The sequence below is a fragment of the Trachypithecus francoisi genome, unplaced genomic scaffold (assembly GCF_009764315.1).
Source record: "Trachypithecus francoisi isolate TF-2019V2 unplaced genomic scaffold, Tfra_2.0 Lachesis_group10, whole genome shotgun sequence".
NCBI classification, from domain to species: domain Eukaryota; kingdom Metazoa; phylum Chordata; class Mammalia; order Primates; family Cercopithecidae; genus Trachypithecus; species Trachypithecus francoisi.
This window is the reverse complement of record NW_022681455.1, coordinates 76,633,937-76,655,860: the sequence shown is the minus strand read 5'-3', so window position 1 is coordinate 76,655,860 and position 21,924 is coordinate 76,633,937. Positions and strand designations below refer to the sequence as shown.

Below are 21,924 nucleotides of genomic sequence, written 5' to 3'. Positions count from 1 at the left end.
ATATATATCGATAATAATGGCATTTCTAAGCAAGATAGTTTTAGTTGTGTGTTTCAATTGATACTATAGTTCAGAAGCAAATTTATTTATTAAGTATTTTTTGAGACAGGGTCTTGCTCTTGTCACTCAGGTTGGGGTGCAGTGGGTATGATCATAGCTCATTATAGCCTCAACCTCCTGGACTGAAGCAATCCTCCCACCTCAGCCTCCCTAGTAGCTGGGACTACAGCTGTACATCACCACACTCAGCTAATTTTTGTATTATTTGTAGAAATAGAGTTTCACCATGTTGCCCAGGCTGGTCATGAACTGCTGGGCTAAAGCAATCCTCCTACCTTGTCCTCCCAAACTACTGGGATTATAGGCATGAGTCACTGCACCTAGCCAGCAATTTATTTTGCAATAAGAACGTTTATTTTGTCATCAGCAAGAGTGAGTAAGCTTAATAATGCATGGAGTTCCATCTTAACACAATGCCATTCTGTTTCCATTTCAGTGCCTTGTACTTTTCAGTCAGTCCTGGCTGAAAAAGTTTGGTTACTATAAGATCATCTTAATTTCTTTCTATCTAGAACAGCCTCCTATGTCATGTTACTCCTGGGAAAGCAATACTATTACTATTTGGCTCTTTATCTCACTATTATCATGTAAGTAAATGCTGGTTCCAGTCTCAAAATTACACTAAATTTTACCATTTGCCCTTTCAAGCAGTGAAATATTTTTGATCTGGACTGAGTTTAATACTCATTTCTAGGCAAGGTCATTGTACCTTTCTGACAAATTGTCTGAATGTTAACGGCTTGTTTTTTGAGGGAATTTTATACATTAAATTTTGTAGTAAACTTACTTTTTTTAACCTATTAAAAAATTTACTTGGAAGGCTAAGGTAGGAGGATTGCTTAAGGCCAAGAGTTTGAGACTAGCCTGGGCAACAGAGTAAGACCCCATCTCTACAAAAAATTTTAAAATTTTTTGGTGGCACATGCCTGTAGTCCCAGCTACTCCAGTGGCTGAGGCAGGAGGATCATATTTGAGCCCACGAATTCAAGTCATAGTGAGCTATGACGGCACCACTGCACTCCATTCAGCCTAGGTGACAGAGTGAGACCCTGTCTCAAAAAAATACAGCATTTAGTAAATACTGCTGCCATGTATAAAAGAGGCTGGCCTTCTATTCCTCCTTCAACTCTTCCTCCTATTTCTGCAACCTCTCCTCCTCCTCCAAGCACCCACTTTGCCTCCATCACGGGCATCTCAAATTCCGCAGGTCCAAATCAAGGATCTTGCTGCCAAATCTGCTCTTTTGTCATTATTTGTCGTCTCCGGAAATGGCTCTGCCATCTATCTGGTTTCTCAAGTCAGAGACTGAGACGTTGTCTTTGCCTTTTCTCTCTTCTTTGACACCTAGGTCCAACACACTGTTAATTGTCAGCAGTTTTATCTCCCTAATGTGCCCTGAATCCATCTCTTCTCAGTTCCACTGACATTCCTATAGCTCATTTCTTACATGGAATAGGATACAGTCTTCCCATATAAACCCCTAGTTTATAGTCTCCAGTCTCTCCAACTCCCTCTCTCATATTGCTTCTAGAATAACATGCTCTTCCTCTGCTTAATAATCTTTTTTTTTTTTTCTTTTTCTTTTTCTTTTTTTCTTTTTTTGAGACGGAATCTCACTCTGTCACCCAGGCTGGAGTGCAGTGGCACGATCTCGGCTCACTGCAAGCTCCGCCTCCTGGGTTCATGCCATTCTCCTGCCTCAGCCTCCCAAGTACCTTTGCTTAATAATCTTAAGTGGCTTCTTACTGCTTTCAGGGTATTTCGAAATGATGACATATGATGTCTGGTTATATAGTCCTTCTTTATCTTTTCATCTTCATTTCTTTTTTTTTTTTCTGAGACAGGGTCTTGCTCTGTTGCCCAGGCTAGAGTACAGTGGCACGATCATGGCCCACTACAGCCTCCACCTCCCAGGCTCAGGTGATCCTCCCACCTCAGCCTCCTAAGTAGCTGGGAATACAGGTGTGCACTACCATGCCCAGCTTAATTTTTATTTTTTGTGGAGATGGGTTTTTGCCATGTTGCCCAGGCTGGTGTTGAACTCCTGGGCTCAAGCGATCTGATCACCGTGGCATCCCAAAGTGCTGGGATTACAGGTGTGAGCCACTGTGCCCGGCCTTCACCTTCATTTCTTGTTACTCCTCAACTTACACTGTACTCTCTGCCACACAGAAATACTTCGTAGTTCCTGGTTCAGACACCTCTGTATCTAGAAGATGCTGTTCCCTGTGCCTGGAAAACTGTTCCCCATTTCTTGCTTGGCTCTGTCCTCATGTGTCTTAGGCCACAGCTCAGGTATGTGCTTCTCTGGGAAGCCTTCCCTGATTTCCTCATCTGGATTAGGTGGCCCTCCTATGTGACTCCAGTGCCCTATGCTTACTTCTGCTGTGGTGCTTTTCCCTCTACCTGCGACTATCTATGGTCCCCACTGGATTGAGTTTATTGTGAATAGGGTCTAGTCTCTTATCACTGTGGCCCATTACCTACTGCGGTTCCTCCAAATAGTTGGTCCTTAGAAAATGTGTTTTGGGCCAGGCACAATGGCTCACGCCTCTACTCCCAGCACTTTGAGAGGCTGAGGTGGGAGGATCACTTGAACCCAGGAGTTCAAGACCAGCCTGGGCAACATGGCAAAACCTGTCTCTACACAGAATAAAAATTTAGCCAGGTGTGGTGGTGCACTCCTGTAGTCTCAGATATTCAGGAAGCTGAGGCAGCAGGATCACCTTAGCCCAAGAGGTGGATGCTACAGTGAGCTGAAATCATGCTACTGCACTCCAGCCTGGGCAGCAGAGTGAGTTCCTATCTCAAAAAAGAAAAAAAAAGAAAAGGTTTTTGTTTTGTTTTTTGTTTTTGCCTCAGCCTCCCGAGTAGCTGGGACTACAGGCGCCAGCCACCACGCCTGGCTAATTTTTGTATTTTTAGTAGAGATGGGGTTTCACCATGTTGGCCAGTCTGGTCTTGAACTCCTGACCTCAAGTGATCCACCCGCCTCAGCCTCCCAAAGTGTAGGATTACAGGCGTGAGCCACTCATTTTGGGTGAATGAATTATAAATTCTATTCAGGTCCCTGCTGGAACAACTTGAGAAAATTTTCATGAAGACGTATTTGCATTTTGAACAAACTGGTAGTGGAGACTGTAATAATTGACTCAAATGATTGAATCCCTGTGAAACTTCAAGACATTAGAACCCTACATAGATAACTATTCTATAAGTCTGTAAGGGTGGCCCTGGCTGTATAGTATGTAAAATGATATTTTATAATAATTTTTAGAATGAAAATTTTTGTTTGCTTTTTTTCACTTAAACCATCCCCCTCATTTTTATTCTTCTATCATAATTAAAATGCTATATGCCCTTTCTCAGTTCTTAATGTATCCTATTTCTGATATCAAGAGAAAGATGTCTGTGTGATTGATTTCCCTGGCATGTCCTGTCCTTTAGAATCTATTAATAATTTAAGCAGATTAAATGAGTTTAGTCATTTGGAATGAGGAAGAAGCATAAAATCATTTTTCAAATTCCCAAGTGAAAGCAGTTATTACATTTTTAAAAGAGAATTATATATTCACAGATATATAATATTTGGGAGGATAGAAGTGTATGTCTAATATAGCTTTACTTTTATAGTATATCATTTATTATCTTCTTGCAAATCAAATGTCAACTTTCATTTTATTCTTTTTTAACAAAAGTTGTGCCTCCTAGTTGTAAAATTCTCATATGTGTTTTAACATTTTTTCTAGGGTTATTGTGCAAGCTTTGGTTTCCTTGTTTACCCTGCCACTAGTTGACATGGTTGATGCAGATTAAACTTCAGTAATGAAGTTTAATCAGCAGTAAGTATATTTATTCAAATGTTAGCTACAAAAATATCACATGTAGGCAGGACCTATCAGTCTCCATACCTCAGTTATATTGCCACTACAAATCATATATCTGAAAGACAATCATAAGAGGCATCGCTAGGAACCAAGGGGCAGAATATAATCAGATATTCGTGCTTATTTGCCTTGGGCAACTTTTCCCTATTTCCGAAAGGACATCACAGTTTTTCATTTCTCAGGTTCACATAGCCAATATTATAACAGGGTTAAATCTCAGAAACCAAAGTGGAATCTCAGTTAGCTGTATGTTCTACATATGCCAATATGCCTTATTACACGGGACGATTGGGCAAAATGACCTTTACTCGGTGACATTGCAAGAATTAAAATTAAAAATCAAGGTCCATCTTATCCTTTCTTACTTGAAAAAGCCTAAGCCAATGATGAGAGGTTCTATTCTTTGGTATGATTGTAAGCACTTTAGATCAGCTATAAAATGTACTTGATTGGCAAATATTTTCTCATATGTGTCCTATTTTGCATATTAGAGAGGAATGTATTATTTTAAGACAGAGGCACATTCTTTTTTTTTTTTTTTTAAGACGGAGTCTTGCTCTGTCGCCCAGGCTGGAGTACAGTGGTGTAATCTTGGCTCACTGCCACCTCTGCCTCCCAGGTTCAAGCGATTCTCCTGCCTCAACCTCCTGAATAGCTGGAATTACAGGCACGCACCACCATGCCTGGCCAATTTTTTTGTATTTTTAGTAGAGATGGGGTTTCATGATATTGGGCAGGCTGGTCCCAAACTCCTGACCTGATGATACGCCCACCTCAGGCTCCTAAAGTGCTGGGATTACAGGCGTGAGCTACCACGCCCAGCCAGCCAGAGGCACATTCTTTATTAGTTCTGTCAAAACATTTATACTGCAAAGCCTCTTTTGTTTGTTTGTTTGTTTGTTTTCGAGACAGGGTCTTGCTCTGTTGCTCAGGCTGAAGTGTGGTGGTGTGATCATAGCTCATTTCAGCCTTAAACTCCTGGGCTCAGGGGATCCTCCAGCCTCAGTCTCCCGAGTAGCTAGGACTATATAGGTGCACACTACCATGCCCAGCTAATTTTTAAATATATATGTGTTGTAGAGATGAGGATCTCGCTATGTTGCCCAGGCTGGTCTTGAACTCCTGGTCTCAATCGATCCTCCTGCTTGGCCTCCCAAAAGTGCCGGGATTATGGATGTCAACCACTGCGCCCAGCCCCATCTTTTATTTTTAATGCAAATTAAATTGAGGAAAGATTTGCCAGCTACCCGGACTTCTCTTTGTATAATTCCTTTCCTGTTGCAGGATTTTGTTGCTAAGTTCTTATTTGGGTGACAGGCAGGGTGTAGACCAGGGCCCTGTCTTCACTTTTGTCTCCTTTGTACCTGGAAAATGGACTAGCTCAGAACTCCTTCTTTTGAATGAATACATAAACAAGCAACAACTTTAGTAAACATTTTTCACCTTTCAAATTCTTTTGAATTAGATAGGTTACAAATAAATAAAATGTCTTGAACACTGAGAAAGGGAAAGGCATTATCATTTACCAAATGCCAATGTCCAAATAATCCCAACACTTTGGGAGGCCAGGGTGGGAGGATCGTTTGAGTCCAGGAGATCGAGACCAGCCTGGGAAACATGGAGAGACCCCATTCCCCCCGCCAAAAATACAAAAATTATCCGGGTGTGGTGGCACTTGCCCGCAGTCCCAGCTAAGGCTGAGGTGGGAGGATCGCTTGGGCTCAGGAGTTCAAGGCTGCAGCAAACTGAGATTGTGCTACGGCACTCCAGCCTGGGAGACAGAGTGAGACCCTGTCTAAAAAAAAAAAAAAAAAACTTACATTCTGGCCGGGCACAGTAGCTCATGACTATAATCCCAGTACTTTTGGGAGGCCAAATTGCGAGGATGGCTTGAGGCCAAGAGTTCAAGACCAGCCTGGGCAACATGGCCAGACCCTGTCTCTAAAAAAAGAAAAAGAGTTAAGTTTTTCCCACCACGGCACATTTATACCTATGTAACAAACCTGTATGTTCAGCACATGTATCCCAGAACTTAAAGTAAAAAAAAAATGTTAAAAAAGAGTTAGGTTTTTCTAGTTTTATAATCCTTTATAACTAAAAGGTTAATGTTTTATAATACTATACTGTTTTTATTATTGTCTACTTAGGATCAAGGAAGACTTCATACACAAAGAGATTCTTGATTCAAAGATTCAAATTGTATATATGGAGATATATATATATATATAAAACATATACATAAAACACACACACGTAATTCATATGTGATATAGACCCATGCTATTTTTGTCTGTTCCAGGTCACCCCTTCCCTCAGTGGTTTTTGGCATTAATGCTTTGTTTACCAAATCTGCCCAGTCTTTTAGCACCCACGGTGATACTCTCTAGGCTAAACCAGTATGAATATGGAAACACAAATAGCAGGTAAAGTTAAAAAAAAAAAAGCTCTTGAAATATTGTAAAAGAAACATGAAAGCAAACATAGCCTTTTACGTTAATTACTAAGCCATTATCTTGACCTTTGTGTATTATTAGTCACTAACTTGTATCTTGAGTAAGGTATAATAAAAAGTATTAATATCAAATGGACTTTCATAGGAGTATCTTTAAGTGTCTTCTTTAAATTATGTACATACTAAATGCCTTCACACTAAGCTACATATTAATTGCTTTATCTAAGTTATTCATTCATTTACTATTTCATTTCACACATGCTTTTGAGTGCCTGCGATTATAGTCCAGGTACAAAGGTCCTTTGAATACAGGATGCATACAAACCTTCTAAGGGGCCATACAGATTACAAAAGACTGTGATAAGGGACCACCAGAAGTATAATGGGACTGCGGTAATTCAGAGAAGGGATTCCTACCTGTTCTGCCTAGGGTCAGAGTGCACTTCACAGAAGAGGGTTTCTTCAGCTGAATTTTGGAAGCTGAGTGGGATTTTTCTCCTGAAAAAGTGTGTACTTCACAGAAGAGGAATGGAGGAATGTCATTCCAAGTAAAGAAAACAGCACAGCAAATATTTGGAAGCATGAGTGAACTTGCCATAAGCTATTTATTTATTCATCCAATAAATATTGAGAGCCTACCAAGTGCTGAGCTCTATGATATGGCAGTGAGGTGTAGCAGTAAACAAAACAGCAACAATCTCTGCCCTCACAGAGCTTACATTCTAGTGGGAGGGAGGCAGACCAAGAAATGAAATAAGTGAAATACATAGTATGTTAGATGGTTATGAACTCTCTGGTAAGAAATAAAGCAAGAAAGAAAATAGGAAGGGTTGGGGAAAGCTGCATTTTTTTTTTTTAATTTAGAGACGGGGTCTCACTCTGTCACCCAGGCTGGAGTGTAGTGGTAGGATCATAGCTCACTGCAGCCTCAAACTCCCAGGCTGAAGTGATCTCCTGCCTCAGCCTCCTAAGTAGCTGGGACTACAGGCACGTGCCTCCATGCCCTGCTAATTCTTTAAAATTTTTAGGAGAGGTGGGGTCTTGCTGTGTTGCCCAGGCTTGTCTTGAACTCCTGGACTCAAGCGATCCTCCTGTCTTGGCCTCCCAAAGCACTAGGATTACAGGTGTGAGCCACTGTGCCCAGTCAAAGCTGCATTTTTAATTAGAGTGATGGAGAAGGCCTCATGAAGAAGGTGACATTTGAATAAAGACCTGAAGGAAGATGGCAGGGAACCAGGGAGGCTCTCTTGGGGAAGAGTGTTCCTGGGAGAGAGCACAGCAGGTGCAAAGTCCCTGAGGTGCAGTGTGCCTGGCATTCTAGCTGGCAAGGAGGTCAGCATGGCTGGATCAGACTAAGCAAGAGGGAGGGAGGCAGGAATGGGGAGGGAGGCCAGATTGCACAGGGCCTTGTATCCCTGTTTGTTATTTTGATTTCACTGTAAGGTGAAGGAGATGGTGAAATAGTGAAGGATTAATTGACTGATTTAGTAGACTTTGTTTTTCAAAGCAGCTTTAGATTCACAACAAAACTGAGCAGAAAATATATGGTTTCCATATACCCCCTGTCCCCACACATGCACAACCTCCCCCATCATCAGCATCCCCCACCAGAGTGGTACCTTTGTTACAATTGATGAACCTACATCAACACATTATTAGAACCCAAATTCCACAGTTCACATTAGGGTTCACTCTTTGTGTTGTGCATTCTGTGGGTTTGGGCAAATGTATAATGACATGCATCTATGATCGTAGTATCATAAGGAATAGTTTTACTGCCCAAAATGTCCCCTGTGCTCTACCTATTCATCCTTCCCTCCCCACTGACCCCTGACAACCAGTGATCTTTTTACTGGTTGTAAAAAAAAAAAAAAAAAAAAAAAAACCAAAAAAGTAAAACTCCATAGTTTTGCCTTTTCTAGAATGTTATCTAGTTGAAATCATATAGTATGCTATCTTTTCAGATAGGCTTCTTGCACTTAATAATGTGCAATTTGGCCGGGCGCGGTGGCTCAAGCCTGTAATCCCAGCACTTTGGGAGGCCGAGACGGGCGGATCACGAGGTCAGGAGATCGAGACCATCCTGGCTAACACAGTGAAACCCCGTCTCTACTAAAAATACAAGAAAACTAGCCGGGCGAGGTGGCGGGCGCCTGTAGTCCCAGCTACTCGGGAGGCTGAGGCAGGAGAATGGCGTAAAACCCGGGAGGCGGAGCTTGCAGTGAGCTGAGATCCGGCCACTGCACTCCAGTCCGGGCGACAGAGTGAGACTCCGCTTCAAAAAAAAAAAAAAAAAAAATGTGCAATTTAAGTTTCTTGTATGTCTTTTTATGCCTTGATAGCTAATTTCTTTTTAGTAATGAATAACAGTCCATCGTCTGGATGACCCATAGTTTATCCATTCACCTACTGAAGGGCATCTTGGTTGCTTCCAAATTTTGGCATTTATGAATAAAGCTGCTGTAAACATCTATGTACAGGTTTTTGTGTAGGCATAAGTTTTCGTTTCATTTAGGTAAATGCCACGGAGCATGATGGCTGGATCACATGGTAAAAGTATGTTTACTTTTCTAGGAAACTGCCAAACTGTCTTCCAAAGTGGCTATACCATTTTGCATTCCCACCATCAATAAATGAGAGTTCCTGTTGCTCCATATTTATGCCAGTATTTGATTTTGTCAATCTTTTGGGTTTGGGCCCATCTAATAGGTGTGTAGTGGTGTGTCATTGTTTTAAATTTGTAATTCCCTGATGACATATGAGCATCTTTTCATATACTTATTTGCTATCTGTATATCTTCTTTGGAAAGGTGTCTATTCAGGTCTTTTGCCCATTTTTAAACCAAGTTGTTTGTTTTCTTATTGTTGAGATTTAAAAATTCTTAGTATATTTTGGGTAATAGTCCTTTATCAGATCCTTCTTTTGCAAATACTTTTTCCCAGTCTGTGGCTTGTCATCTCATTCTCTTGACAGTGTCTTTCACAGTTTAGCTTATCAGTTCTTTCCTTCATAGACCATGCCTTTGTGCCATATCTAGAAAGCCATCACCTTATCCAAAGTCACCTAGATTTTCTCCTGTGTTATTTTCTAGGAGTTTTCTAGTTTTGCATTTTATGTTTAGGTCTGTAATCCATTTTGACTTAATTTTTATGAAGGGTATATGGTTTGGGTCTAGATTCATTTTTTTTTTTTTTTTTGGCATGTGGATATTCATTATTCCTGCACTCTTTGTTGGAGACTATCTTTTCTTCATTGTATTGCCTTTGCTCCTTTGTCAAAGATCAGTTGACTATATTTTTGTGGGTCTATTTTAAACGATAGAACTGAATAGTTCTATTGTTCTATTTCATCAACATCACACTTTTTTATTACTGTAGCTTTATAGTAAGTCTTGAAGTTGGGTGGTGTCAGTCTTCTGACTTTGTTCTTGTCTTTTGATGTTGTCTTGGCTATTCTGGGTCTTTTGCCTCTCCATACAAACTGTAGAGCAAGTGTGTCAGTATCCAAAAAATAACTTACGGGGATTTTGACAGGGATTGCATTGAATATGTAGATCAAAGAAGAGATGATACATTACAATATTGAGTATTCTTATCCATGAACATGGATTATCTTTCCATTTATTTTGTTCTTTGATTTATTTGATTGATCGATTGATTGATTTTTAGAGATAAAATCAATTGATTGATTTTAGAGATTCATTCTATTGCTCATGCTGGAGTGCAGTGGTATGATCATATCTCACTGTAACCTCAAGCTCCTGGGCTCAAGTGATCCTCTCACCTCAGCCTCCCAAGTAACTGGGTCCACAGGTGTGCACCACCATGCCCAGCTAAATTTTTTTTTTTTAGAGATGGGGTCTTGCTATATTGCCCAGACTGGTCTCAAGACTCCTGACCTCAAGCATTCCTCCCACCTGAGGCTCCCAAAGCACTGGGATTACAAGCATGAGCCATGCCCAGGCTGATTTCTTTAATTAGAATGTGTAGTTTTCCTTATATAGATCTTGTACTTATTTTGTTAGACTTATACTGAACTATTTCATTTTTGGAGGGTGCTAATGTAAATGGTATTGTGTTTTTACTTTAAAATCCACTTGTTTATGGCTTGCATATAAGAAATAGATTGACTTTTGTATGTTAATCTTGTATTTTGCAACCTTGTTATAATTGCTTATCAGTTCCAGGAGAAAGTTTTTTTTGTTTATTATTTTGGGTTTTCTACATAGAAAAGGATATTGTTTGTTTGTTTGTTTGTTTTTGAGACAGAGTCTTGCACTGTCACCCAGGTTGGAGTGCAGTGGTGTGATCTTGGCTCTCTACAACTTCTGCCTCCCAGGTTCAAGAGATTCTCTTGCCTCAGCCTCCCAAGTAGCTGGAATTACAGGTGCCTGCCACCACACCCAGCTAATTTTTGTATTTTTAGTAGAGATGGGGTTTCACCATGTTGGCCAGGCTGGTCTCAAACTTGCGACCTCAGGCGAGGTAATCTGCCCACCTCAGCCTCCCAAAGTGCTGGGATTACAAGTGTGAGCCACCTCACCAAGCTAGTTTTTTTTTTTTTAAGTTTTTCTTAAAGTTTTTCCTCCATTCTTTTATTTATCAACATTTTCTTTTCTTTCTTTCTTTCTTTTTTTTTTTTTGAGACCGAGTTTCGCCCTTGTTGCCCAGGCTGGAGTGCAATGGCACCATCTTGGCTCACTGCAACCTTTCCCTCCCAGATTCAAGCAATTCTCCTGCCTCAGCTTCCCAAGTAGCTGGGATTACAGGCATGTGCCACCATATCCGGCTAATTTTGTATTTTTAGTAGAGGTGGGGTTTCTCCATGTTGGTCCGGCTGGTCTCAAACTCATGACCTCAGGTGATCCCCCCGCCTCAGCCTCCCAAAGTGCTGGGACTACAGGCATGAGCCACCATGCCCGGCCAAACATTTTCAAATATACAAAAAAGTTTTAAAAGTTGCACAGTAATCTACATTCAACTATTTACAACCTACTGTATTAATTTTATCATGTATTAATTAATGTATCCATCCTTCTGTCAATTAAACCATCTTATTTTCCTCATAACTTTTTATTATTAAATTTTCCAAATATAAAATAAGTTTAAAGAAAATTACAGAGAAAATAAATGCGTACACCCACTTCTTAGATTCATCTATTGCTGACATTTTGCCATATCTGGTTTATCTGTATCTCTGTGTGTATGTGTATTCTGTTCTCTGGACTATTTATTTTTATTTTCTATTTTTATTTTTAGAGATGGGATTCTGCTTTGTCGCCCAGGCTGAGAGTGAAGTGGTGCAATCATAGCTCATTGCAGCCTCACATTTATTTATTTATTTATTTTTGAGATGGGGTCTTACTGTGTTGTTCAGGCTGATCTCCAACTCCTGGCCTCAGTGATCCTCCCACCTCACTCTCACTAGTTGCTGGGATTATAGGTGTGAGCCACTGTGCCTGACCACTTTATATGTTGAAGTTTGTGTCATGTCATGACATAAGGTGCTTTCTCATTCTTCCCTTTTTTTTTTTTTTTTTTGAGACAGAGAGTCTTGCTTTGTCACCCAGGCTGGAGTGCAGTGGCGTGATCTCATCTCACTGCAAACTCTGCTTCCTGGGTTCAAGTGATTCTCATGTCTCAGCCTCCTGAGTAGCTAATTTTTATATTTTTAGTAAAGACAGGGTTTCACCACGTTGGCCAGGCTGGTCTCGAACTCCTGACCTCCAGTGATCTGCTTCCCTTGGCCTCGCAAAGTGCTGGGACTACAGGTGAGCCATCGTGCTTAGCCTATATATCTTTTTCTTTTTTTTTTTTCTGGAGACAGGGTCCTGCTCTGTCTCCCAGGCTGAGTACGGTGGCACAATAATGGCTCATTGCAGCTTTGAACTCTTGTGCTCAAGAGATCCTTCTGACTCAGCCTCCCTAGTAGCTGGGACTACAGGTGCACTGGCTAATTTTTTAATTTTTTTGTAGAGACAGGGTCTCACTAGATTGCCCAGGCTAGTTTGAAACTCCTGGGCTCAAGTGATCCTTCCTTCTTAGCCTCCCAAAGTGCTGGGATTACGGGTGTGAACCACCGCAACCAGCCTTCTCTGAACTATTTTAAGTTAAATTGCAGATCTAGTGGCATGTTGCCCCGATAGTTAACCATGCATCTTCTAGAAGAAGAAGAAAAACAAACAAACAAACAAAAAAACACAAAAACACACAAAAAACCAGTGATTGGACAGTTTTGAGCAAGGTAGTGACCTGATTTGACTTACTTTTTTTTTTTTTTTTGAGACAGAGTCTTATTCTGTCACTCAGGCTGGAGTACAGTGGCGCAATCTTGGCTGACTACAACCTCTGCCTCCTGGCTTCAAGTGATTCTCCTGCTTCAGCCTCCCGAGTAGCTGGGATTACAGGTGTGTGCCACCACACCCAGCTAATTTTTGTATTTTTAGTAGAGATGAGGGTTCACCATGTTGGCAAGGCTGGTCTTGAACTCCTGACCTCATGTGATCGCCCGCCTTGGCCTCCCAAAGTGCTGAGATAAAGGCATGAGCCACTGTGCCCAGCCTTGACTTACTTTTTAACAGTATCCCTCCAGGTGCTGTGTAGCGAATAGACTGAAAGGAGTCAGGAGAAGTCACATGGAAACTGTTGATTAGTGGCATGAGGTACAGCACAATCGATGGCAGCTAGAGGGGGTGAGGTTGAAAAGGCAATCAGGGCTGATGATGTGTAGGATCTGTACACTGGATTTAGAAGATGTATAGGATGTTAGGGTTTCACGAATATGATGGATTTTTGACATTTGTTATATGAGTACTCTATCTACTAATAGTTATTCAATATTTTTCTTTCAATTTATTTTAAATCACTAACTTAAAACAAATCTCAGCTGCCATAGGAAAAAGCATCCATAAAATCATTCATTTGGTAGATTTCAATTTTTCTAATGCCATTAAAATAAAAAGAACTGGCCGGTGGCTCACTCCTGTAATTCTAGCACTTTGGGAGGCCAAGGCATGATCACCTGAGGTCAGGAGTTCGAGACCAGCCTGATCAGTATGGTGAACCCCCATCTCTACCAAACACAAAAGTTAGCTGGGTGTGGTGGTGGGCGCCTGTAGTCCCAGATACTCGGGAGGCTGAGGCACGAGAAATGCTTGAACCCGGGAGGTGGAGGTTGCAGTGAGCCAAGATCACGCCACTGCACTGCAGCCTAGGTGAGAAGAGTGAAACTCCATCCAAAAAATAAAAAATAAAAATATCTATTATGTAACGTGTAAAAATTATCATGTGTGCCAGCAGGGGTCCAGATGCTGTATTTTGGGAAAGACCACTCTAGGTAAAGGGAAATCACTGAAGATTTTAATGCATGAGACAAACATCATCTGGGCCAGGCATAGTGGCTCACACCTGTAACCCAGTACTTTGAGAGGCTGAGGCAGGTGGATTGCTTGAGGCCAGGAGTTTAAGACCAGCCTAGCCAACATGGCAAAACTCCATCTCTACTAAAAATACAAAAATTAGCTGGGCATGGTGGCACGCACCTGTAGTCCCAGGTACTCGGGAGGCTGAGGCACAAGAATTGATTGAACCAGAGAGGCAGAGGTTGCATTGAGCTGAGATGATGCCACTGCACTCCAGCCTGGACAACAAAGCAAGACTCTGTCTCAAAAAAAAAAAAAAGAAAAGAAAAACATGATCTGAATTTTGTTTTAGAACAATCTGTTTTGGTGTAAAAGAAGCACTGAAGGCTTAATTACTAAATGGAAAAATGAAGGCTTAATTACTCATTGCCTATTATGTCGTAAGTGCTCAGAATATGAAAATAAATAAAATAGGTTGCTTCCACTAGCTATCTACAATCTGGTAAAGAAGACAGACATGAGGAGAGATTTTTACAGGACAAAAAGGTAGATACTATGATTAGAAGTATATATAAGATATCATGGTGGCTAAAAGGTGGGCATGATCATCACTGTCTCTGGAACCAAGTCCAGGAAGGCTTCACAGAGAAAAAAATGCTTCAGCCAGGTTTCAGTGGAGGCATAAATACTGTGCATGGGGCCAGGTGCCATTGCTGATGCCTGTAATCCCAGTGCTTTGGAAGGCTGAGGCAGGAGGATCCCCTGAGGCCAGGAGTTTGAGACCAGCCTGGGGAACATAGCAAGATCCCATCTCTACAAAAAATGGAAAAATTTGCCGAGTGTGGTGGTACACAGCTGTAATCCTAGCTACTTGGCATGCTGAGGTGGGAGGACTGTTTGGGCCCAGCAGTTGGAGGCTGTAGTGAGCTATGATCATACCACTGCACTCCAGTCTGTGTGACAGAGCAGGATCCTGTCTCAAAAAAAAAAAAAAATAATAATAATAATAATTTGCATGGAGATTGCATGTACCCAGTGAAGAGAAATAGCATAGATATATGTACAACACATAGACGTGTAAAATGATACAGCATTCATTCAACAAATATTAACACCTACTGTGTACCAGGTCCTGTGCTAAACCCAAAGGAAAAAGAGGCAAAAGATGCAGCCCCCAACTCTGAATAAACTCACAGTCAATTATAGTGAGAATCCTAATCCTGGGTGCTAGGTACTATTACAGATGTAAGTGTGGGCTGTTGAGGGAGTACCCACTGGCTTAGCATACAATTCAGACTGAGGAGAAAATAAATGATCTCTCTAATAAATTTTGAAACTTCATAGTAGCAGGGAGTCTGTGCAAGCACAGAGAGGCATGAGGTTGTAGGACGTGCTTGGAGGAATGGCTGATGGTTTAGTAGTAGAGCTTGAGAAGTGCAGACTTGATCATAAAAGGAATGGAGCATTGTAATTATTAAACCAAGAGGTAATAATATCAGATTTGCCTTTTAAAAGATAACCCCAGACTGGACGTGATGGTTCATGCCTATAATCTCAGCACTTTGGGAGACCGAGGTGGGTAGATCTCTTGAGCTCAGGAGTTCGAGACTAGCCTGGGCAACATGGCAAAAACCCATCTCCACAAAAATTGCAAACACTAGCCGGGCATGGTGGCACGCACCTGAAGTCCCAGCCACTTGGGAGGCTGAGGCAGGATAATTGCTTGAACCCGGGAGGTGGAGGTTGTAGTGAGCCGAGATCGCGCCACTGCACTCCAGCTGGGATGACAGAGTCAGACCCTGTCTCAAAAAATAAATAAGTAAAAATAAAAGATTACCCTGAAGTGTGTTTTGAAGGGATGTTAGCTGGATTGCAAAGAACAGCTGGAAGGCTAACAAAGTGATTTTATATGAGGAATGCTAGTTCCACTGGTTAATATTATGCATGGGGCCAGTGTGGTGGCTCACGCATGTAATTCCAGCTCTAAAGCAGTGGAAGACAGAAGGCAAGAGGAGACTGACATGAGAGATTAAGGAGTTAGAACCGTAGAACTCAGTGATATTTCATTATAGAGGCATGGCTCAAAATTGGTTAACTGTGGCTAAGAAATGAGTATCTGAATGAAGGAAGTGAATGTGGACTGTCTCGGACCACATTTCTTCTGTAGAATGTGAAGAGTTCTTCCTTAGACTCAGTTTCTTCATCTTCGAGGTGACTGTTTTCCACCTGAACTGGGGACATTGCTTGAAATCCAAGTAGCAGTAAAAGCCTCAAGCAGGCCAGGTGCAGTGGCTCACGCCTGTAATCCCAGCACTTTGGGAGGCCGAGGCGGGCGGATCACGAGGTCAGGAGATCGAGACCATCCTGGCTAACACGGTGAAACCCTGTCTCTACTAAAAATACAAAAAATTAGCCAGGCGTGGTGGCGGGCGCATGTAGTCCCAGCTACCGGGAGGCTGAGGCAGGAGAATGGCATGAACCCGGGAGGCAGAGCTTGCAGTGAGCCGAGATTGCGCCACTGCACTCCAGGCTGGGCGACAGAGCTAGACTCCACCTAAAAAAAAAAAAAAAAAAAAAAGCCTCAAGCAATATTGTAGTAGAAAACTCTGGTGACGGTCAAGTGTGGTGGCTCTCATCTGTAGCTCTCATCTTCCAGCACTTTGAGGTCAGGAGTTTGAGACCAGTCTGGGCAATATAGCAAGACCCCATCCCTACAAAAAATGTTTTTAAAAATTAGCCAGGAGTGGCCGGGCATGGCGGCTCATGCCTGTAATCCTAGCACTTTGGGAGGCCAAGGCGGGCAGATCACGAGGTCAGGAGATCGAGACCATCCTAGCTAACACAGTGAAATCCTGTCTCTACTAAAAGTACAAAAATTAGCTGGGCATGGTGGCATGTGACTGTAGTCCCAGCTACTCAACAGGCTGAGGCAGAATAGCTTGAACCCAGGAGGCAGAGGTTGCAGTGAGCCGAGATTGCACCCCTGCACTCTAGCCTGGGCGACAGAGCGAGACTCCGTCTCAAAAAAAAAAAAAAAAAAAATTAGCCAGGAGTGGTGGCACATTTCTGTAGTCCCAGCTACTCAGGAGGCTGAGTTAGGAGTATCACTTGAGCCCAGGTGTTCGAGAATGCAGTGAGCTATGATCTCACTACTGTACTCCAGCCTGGGCAACAGAGTGAGACCCTGTCTCACAATCAGTCAATCAATCATTAGGCTGGGCTCCGTGGCTCATGTCTGTAATCCCGGAACTTTGGGAGGCTGACGCAGGCGGATCATCTGAGGTCAGGAGTTTGAGACCACCCTGGCCAACATGGTGGAACCCCGTCTCTACTAAAAATACAAAAATTAGACGGGCGAGGTGGTGCGTGCCTATAATCCCAGCTACTTAGCAAGCTGAGGCAAGAGAATCACTTGAACCCAGGAGGCAGAAGTTGCAGTGAGCCAAGATCACGCCACTGCACTCAAGCCTGGGCAATAGAGCAAGACTCTGTCTCAAATAAATAAATAAATAAATAAATAAATAAAAGTAAAAGTAAAATCCTGAGCAATAGAATGAGACTCTGTCTCAAATAAATAAATAAAAGTAAAACCCTGGTGGCTAAAAGAGGACAGGAACAGAAGAACAGAATCTGAAATGGAAAAGAGCCAAAGCCCTGTATTTCCTGTGATAGCTTATTTGCTGATAGATGTCAGAGCAATGGAGGAATGGAGAGTATGTTTTTAACCTGTCTTTCTGAATTTTCTTTGTATTCTCAAAGAACACGAAGGCCCTAGTTCTCAACCTTGTTGCACATTAGAATCACTTGGAGCTTGAAAAAGTCGTGATGCCCAGACCACACCCTAGACCAGTGAAATCAGAATGTCTGGGGGGTGAGATCCAGGCATAAGTATTTTTTTTTAAATATAAAACAATACTTGATTTCCTTTATTAGCTAGTTGTATGGTTAAAATAAGAACAAATACAGTGGAATGGAATACTTCATATGACTTCATATGAAAAACACTTCATTATACAATAAACAACCCTCATGCATTTCAACATTGCCACCAGCAACACTAAGGACTCCCAGTTCTATTCAATTCTGATCATCACTGCCCTACACCCCACCCCCAGCTCCCCCAAGCTTCAACAGGCATCAGTATTTTTCATAGCCCCTGGCTTATTCCATCATGCAGCCAATGTGGGAATCTAGAGATTGACTTCCTTGGAAACAGAGGCTCTAGAGACTAATTCTTGCTGGCTCAGCTATAGACACGTTGGCAGCCAGACACGTTGGCACACTAGTCTCATGGTACTATAAGCATTTTTAGAGGTATGAACTCAAACAGCACACTCAAGTGTCATTTATCTTTGAGTGATAATTTAACAGTTGGCATTTGGTGGCCTCACATAGCTAATGCTAATCTGAAAATGTCCGACTAAAGTCCACAGGTTAATTGCACACTTAGCAGGATATGGTGTGATGATGAGAGAATTCTTTGAGATTCGCCAGTATAAAGAATTTAGCAAAAATGTGGCTGGGCATGGTGACTCTCACCTGTCATTGGATCCCTTGAGTCCAGGAGTTCAAGGCCAGACTGGGCAACATGGTAAGACCCTGTCTCTACAAAAAATACACAAATTAGCCACATGTGGTGGTACATACCTGTCACCCGGCTACTCAGGAGGCTGAGGCCAGAGAATTGCTTGAGCCTGGGAGGTCAATGCTGCAGTGAGCTGTGACTGCATCATTGCACTCCAGCCTGGGTAACACAGTGAAATCTTGTCTCAAAAAAAAAAAAAAAAGTACTCAGCAAAAATATATATTTGAAATAAAGTCATACCTGTAAGTTTTCTAATATCCAATTATTATTTTACTGTTAACATACTCAGAACTGTATAGCCCAGGAGTATGATTCTTCCCACTGACATTTTCAAAAGGTGGTCTATGATTCCTTGATACAATTACAGAAATGTTAGTTCTGCAGGGAAGATTATTTTACTACATTTTGTAGATCTATTTATTTAATAGTGACCCAAAGATATACTATCCAGCAGCCAGTGAATGTAATGGTTAAGTTTATTGTTAATGGAGATCTATAACTGGGGTAATTAATTGGGCAAGAAAACCAACATATAATCTCTTCTAATTATCTGGGATAAGGTATTTCATACAGTAAAGTTAGAAATGGGTTGTCTTAATTGTTTTATACATCCAACTCCTATTAAAAATTTGTGGCTGGGGCCGGGCGTGGTGGCTCAAGCCTGTAATCCCAGCACTTTGGGAAGCCGAGATGGGCGGATCACGAGGTCAGGAGATCAAGACCATCCTGGCTAACACGGTGAAACCCCGTCTCTACTAAAAAATACCAAAAAAAAAAAAAACCTAGTCGAGCGAGGTGGCGGGTGCCTATAGTCCCAGCTACTCGGGAGGCTGAGGCAGGAGAATGGTGTAAACCCAGGAGGCAGAGCTTGCAGTGAGCTGAGATCTGGCCACTGCACTCCAGCCTGGGCGACAGAGCGAGACTACGTCTCAAAAAAAAAAAAAAAAAAATTTGTGGCTGGGTGCGGTGGCTCATGCCTGTAATTCCAGCACTTTGGGAGGCCTAGGCGGGCGAATGACTTGAGCCCAGGAGTTTGAGACCAGCCTGGGCATCATGGTGAGACCCCATCTCTACAAAAATACAAAAATTAGCCAGGTGCAGTGGCGCACACCTATAGACCCAGCTACTCAGGAGGCTGAGGCTGGAAAATCACTTAAACCCAGGAAGCAGAGGTTGCAGTGATCATGCCACTGCACCCCAGCCTGGGTGACAATGAGACCCTGTCTCAACAACAACAACAACAAAAACTTGCAACACAAATCCACGTTTTGCACAAAGAAGAAACAATGACAATGAAGTTCTAATACATGAAAGGAAAAGGGCTATTCCTTCCACTCAACCTACTAAGCATGCTTGCATTCTTTTTTCAGCGAACATTTTTGAGTGCCTGCTAGTATTAGCACTGAGCTGGGAACTGGGGTACAGAGTCCTAATACTTTTATTTTTAAGAGACTTGCTGTATCACCCAGGCTGGAATGCAGTGGCATGATCATACCTCACTGCAGTCTTGAACTCTTGGGCTCAAGCGATCCTCCCACTTCAGTCTCCTGAGTAGCTGGGACAGGTGCATAACACCATGCCTGGCTAATTTTTTTTTTTTTTTTTTTAGACGGAGTCTCACTCTGTCATTCAGGCTGGAGTACAGTGGCATGACCTCGGCTCACTGCAACCTCCACTCCCGGGTTCAAGCAATTCTCCTGCCTCAGCCCCCTGAGTAGCTGGGATTACAGGTGTGTGCCACCAGGCCCGGCTAATTTTTGTATTTTTTGTAGAGACAGGGTCTCACCATGTTGCTCAGACTGGTCTTGAACTCCTGGGCTCAAGTCATCCACCAGCCTCAGCCTCCCAAAGTGCTGGGATTACAGGCATGAGCCACCGCGCCCAGCTCTTAAAACTAATTTTAAAACTGCTTTTTGAAAACAAGTGCTTTCCATATTTACTAAAGCAACAACCTGGAAATTCTCAGGCAAGAACTGGCTCCTGCTTGTTTAATGACCTCTGTTCATATTAGGACTAAATTGGTGGTTTTATGTAATGTTAAAGATTAGGTTACTTAGGAAGAAATGAGTTAATCTTATGTATTATACTTGGGGCTGGTGAAGTCATTATTATACTTGGGGCTTGATGAAGTTCTAGTATATGAAAGGAAAAGGGCTATTCCTGCCACTCAACCTACTAAGACAGTATTAAAGACATGAGAAGTATGAGAAGACAGTATTAAAAAATATGCACAAATTACAACTCCAAAAAATTGTGTACATATAATCATATACATTTGTTGAGGTTGCTGAAATGAACATTGGGATAATCACTGTGTCTTTGACAAGGTTCTTTAAATTAAGTCCAGTTGCTAACTGTAATGAACATGAGTACTTGTGGCATTCTAAATTATTAAGAATATTTGGCCCAAAAGATTATGGCTCATGCCTGTAATCCCAGCACTTTGGGAGGCTGAGGCAGGAGGGTCGCTTGAGCCCAGGGGTTCAAGACCAGTCGAAACATTTTTTGTAGAAACAAGGTCTCACAGTTGCCCAGGTGTAGGTCTTGAACTATTAGGTACTTGATGGAATTTGTCAAAGGCGATCCCTTCCAGTTGAGAGTGTCTTAATTCATTTCCACTAAAAGCATATGACCATCTTCTTAGAAACTGAGTTTTTTCCTTCTGATAAGTTTGTATTAGAGGCACCATTTTATTTATTTTTATTTTGTTTTATTTTATTTTTGAGACAGAGTCTCGCTCTTTCACCCAGGCTGGAGTGTAGTGGTGTGATCTCAGCTCACTGCAGCCTCTGCTTTCTGGGTTCAAGTGATTCTCCTGCCTCAGCCTCCCAAGTAGCTGGAACTACATGAGTAAGCCTCAATGCCCAGCTAATTTTTTTTTTTTTTTTTTTTGTACTTTTAGTAGAGACAGGGTTTTACCATGTTGGCCAGGCTGGTCTCAAACTTCTGACCGCAAGTGATATGCCTGCCTTGGCCTCCCAAAGTGCTAGGATTACAGGCATCAGCCACTGCGCCCCGCCATCATTTTATCTTGAAGAGGTTTTTAGTTCATATCTAAGTAAAAAACCTCAGCTCCAAACTCATTAGCTGTGTAACTTTGGACAATTTAATTAACCTGTCTAAGCCTCAGTGTCTTCTTCAGGGGTATTGTGGAATTAGTAGCAATGAGGGAAACGTTCCAGCAGGGTGCTATGGATTAAATTTTGTCTCCCTAAAATTCATATTTTGAAGCCCTAAACCCTAAAGAGATGCTATTTTGAGATGAGGCCTTTGGGGGTGATTAGGTTTAGTTGAGGTGATGAGGGTGGGCCTGCGTGATGGGATTAGTGTCCTGATAAGAAGATACATGAGGCCGGGTGCAGTGGCTCATGCCTGTAATCCCAGGGCTTTGGAATGCTGAGGCGGGTGGGTCAAAGGTCAGGAGATGGAGACCATCCTGGCCAACATGGTGAAACCCTGTCACTACTAAAAGTACAAAAATTAGCTGGCTATGGTGGTGTGTGCCTGTAGTCCCAGCTACTCAGCAGGCTGAGGCAGAATAGCTTGAACCTGGGAGGCGGAGGTTGCAGTGAGCCGAGA

At 42.1% G+C, this 21,924-nt stretch overlaps 1 long non-coding RNA gene across 1 annotated transcript; it reads left to right on the top strand.

The window, feature by feature from the left end:
* Nucleotides 1–416: 416 nt before the first annotated feature.
* Nucleotides 417–6,530, top strand: LOC117088732. Its single transcript, XR_004439292.1, has 4 exons — nt 417–647; nt 2,233–2,355; nt 3,810–3,861; nt 6,247–6,530. It is a non-coding gene; the product is annotated as an uncharacterized LOC117088732 (long non-coding RNA).
* The last annotated feature ends 15,394 nt before the right edge of the window (nt 6,531–21,924 follow it).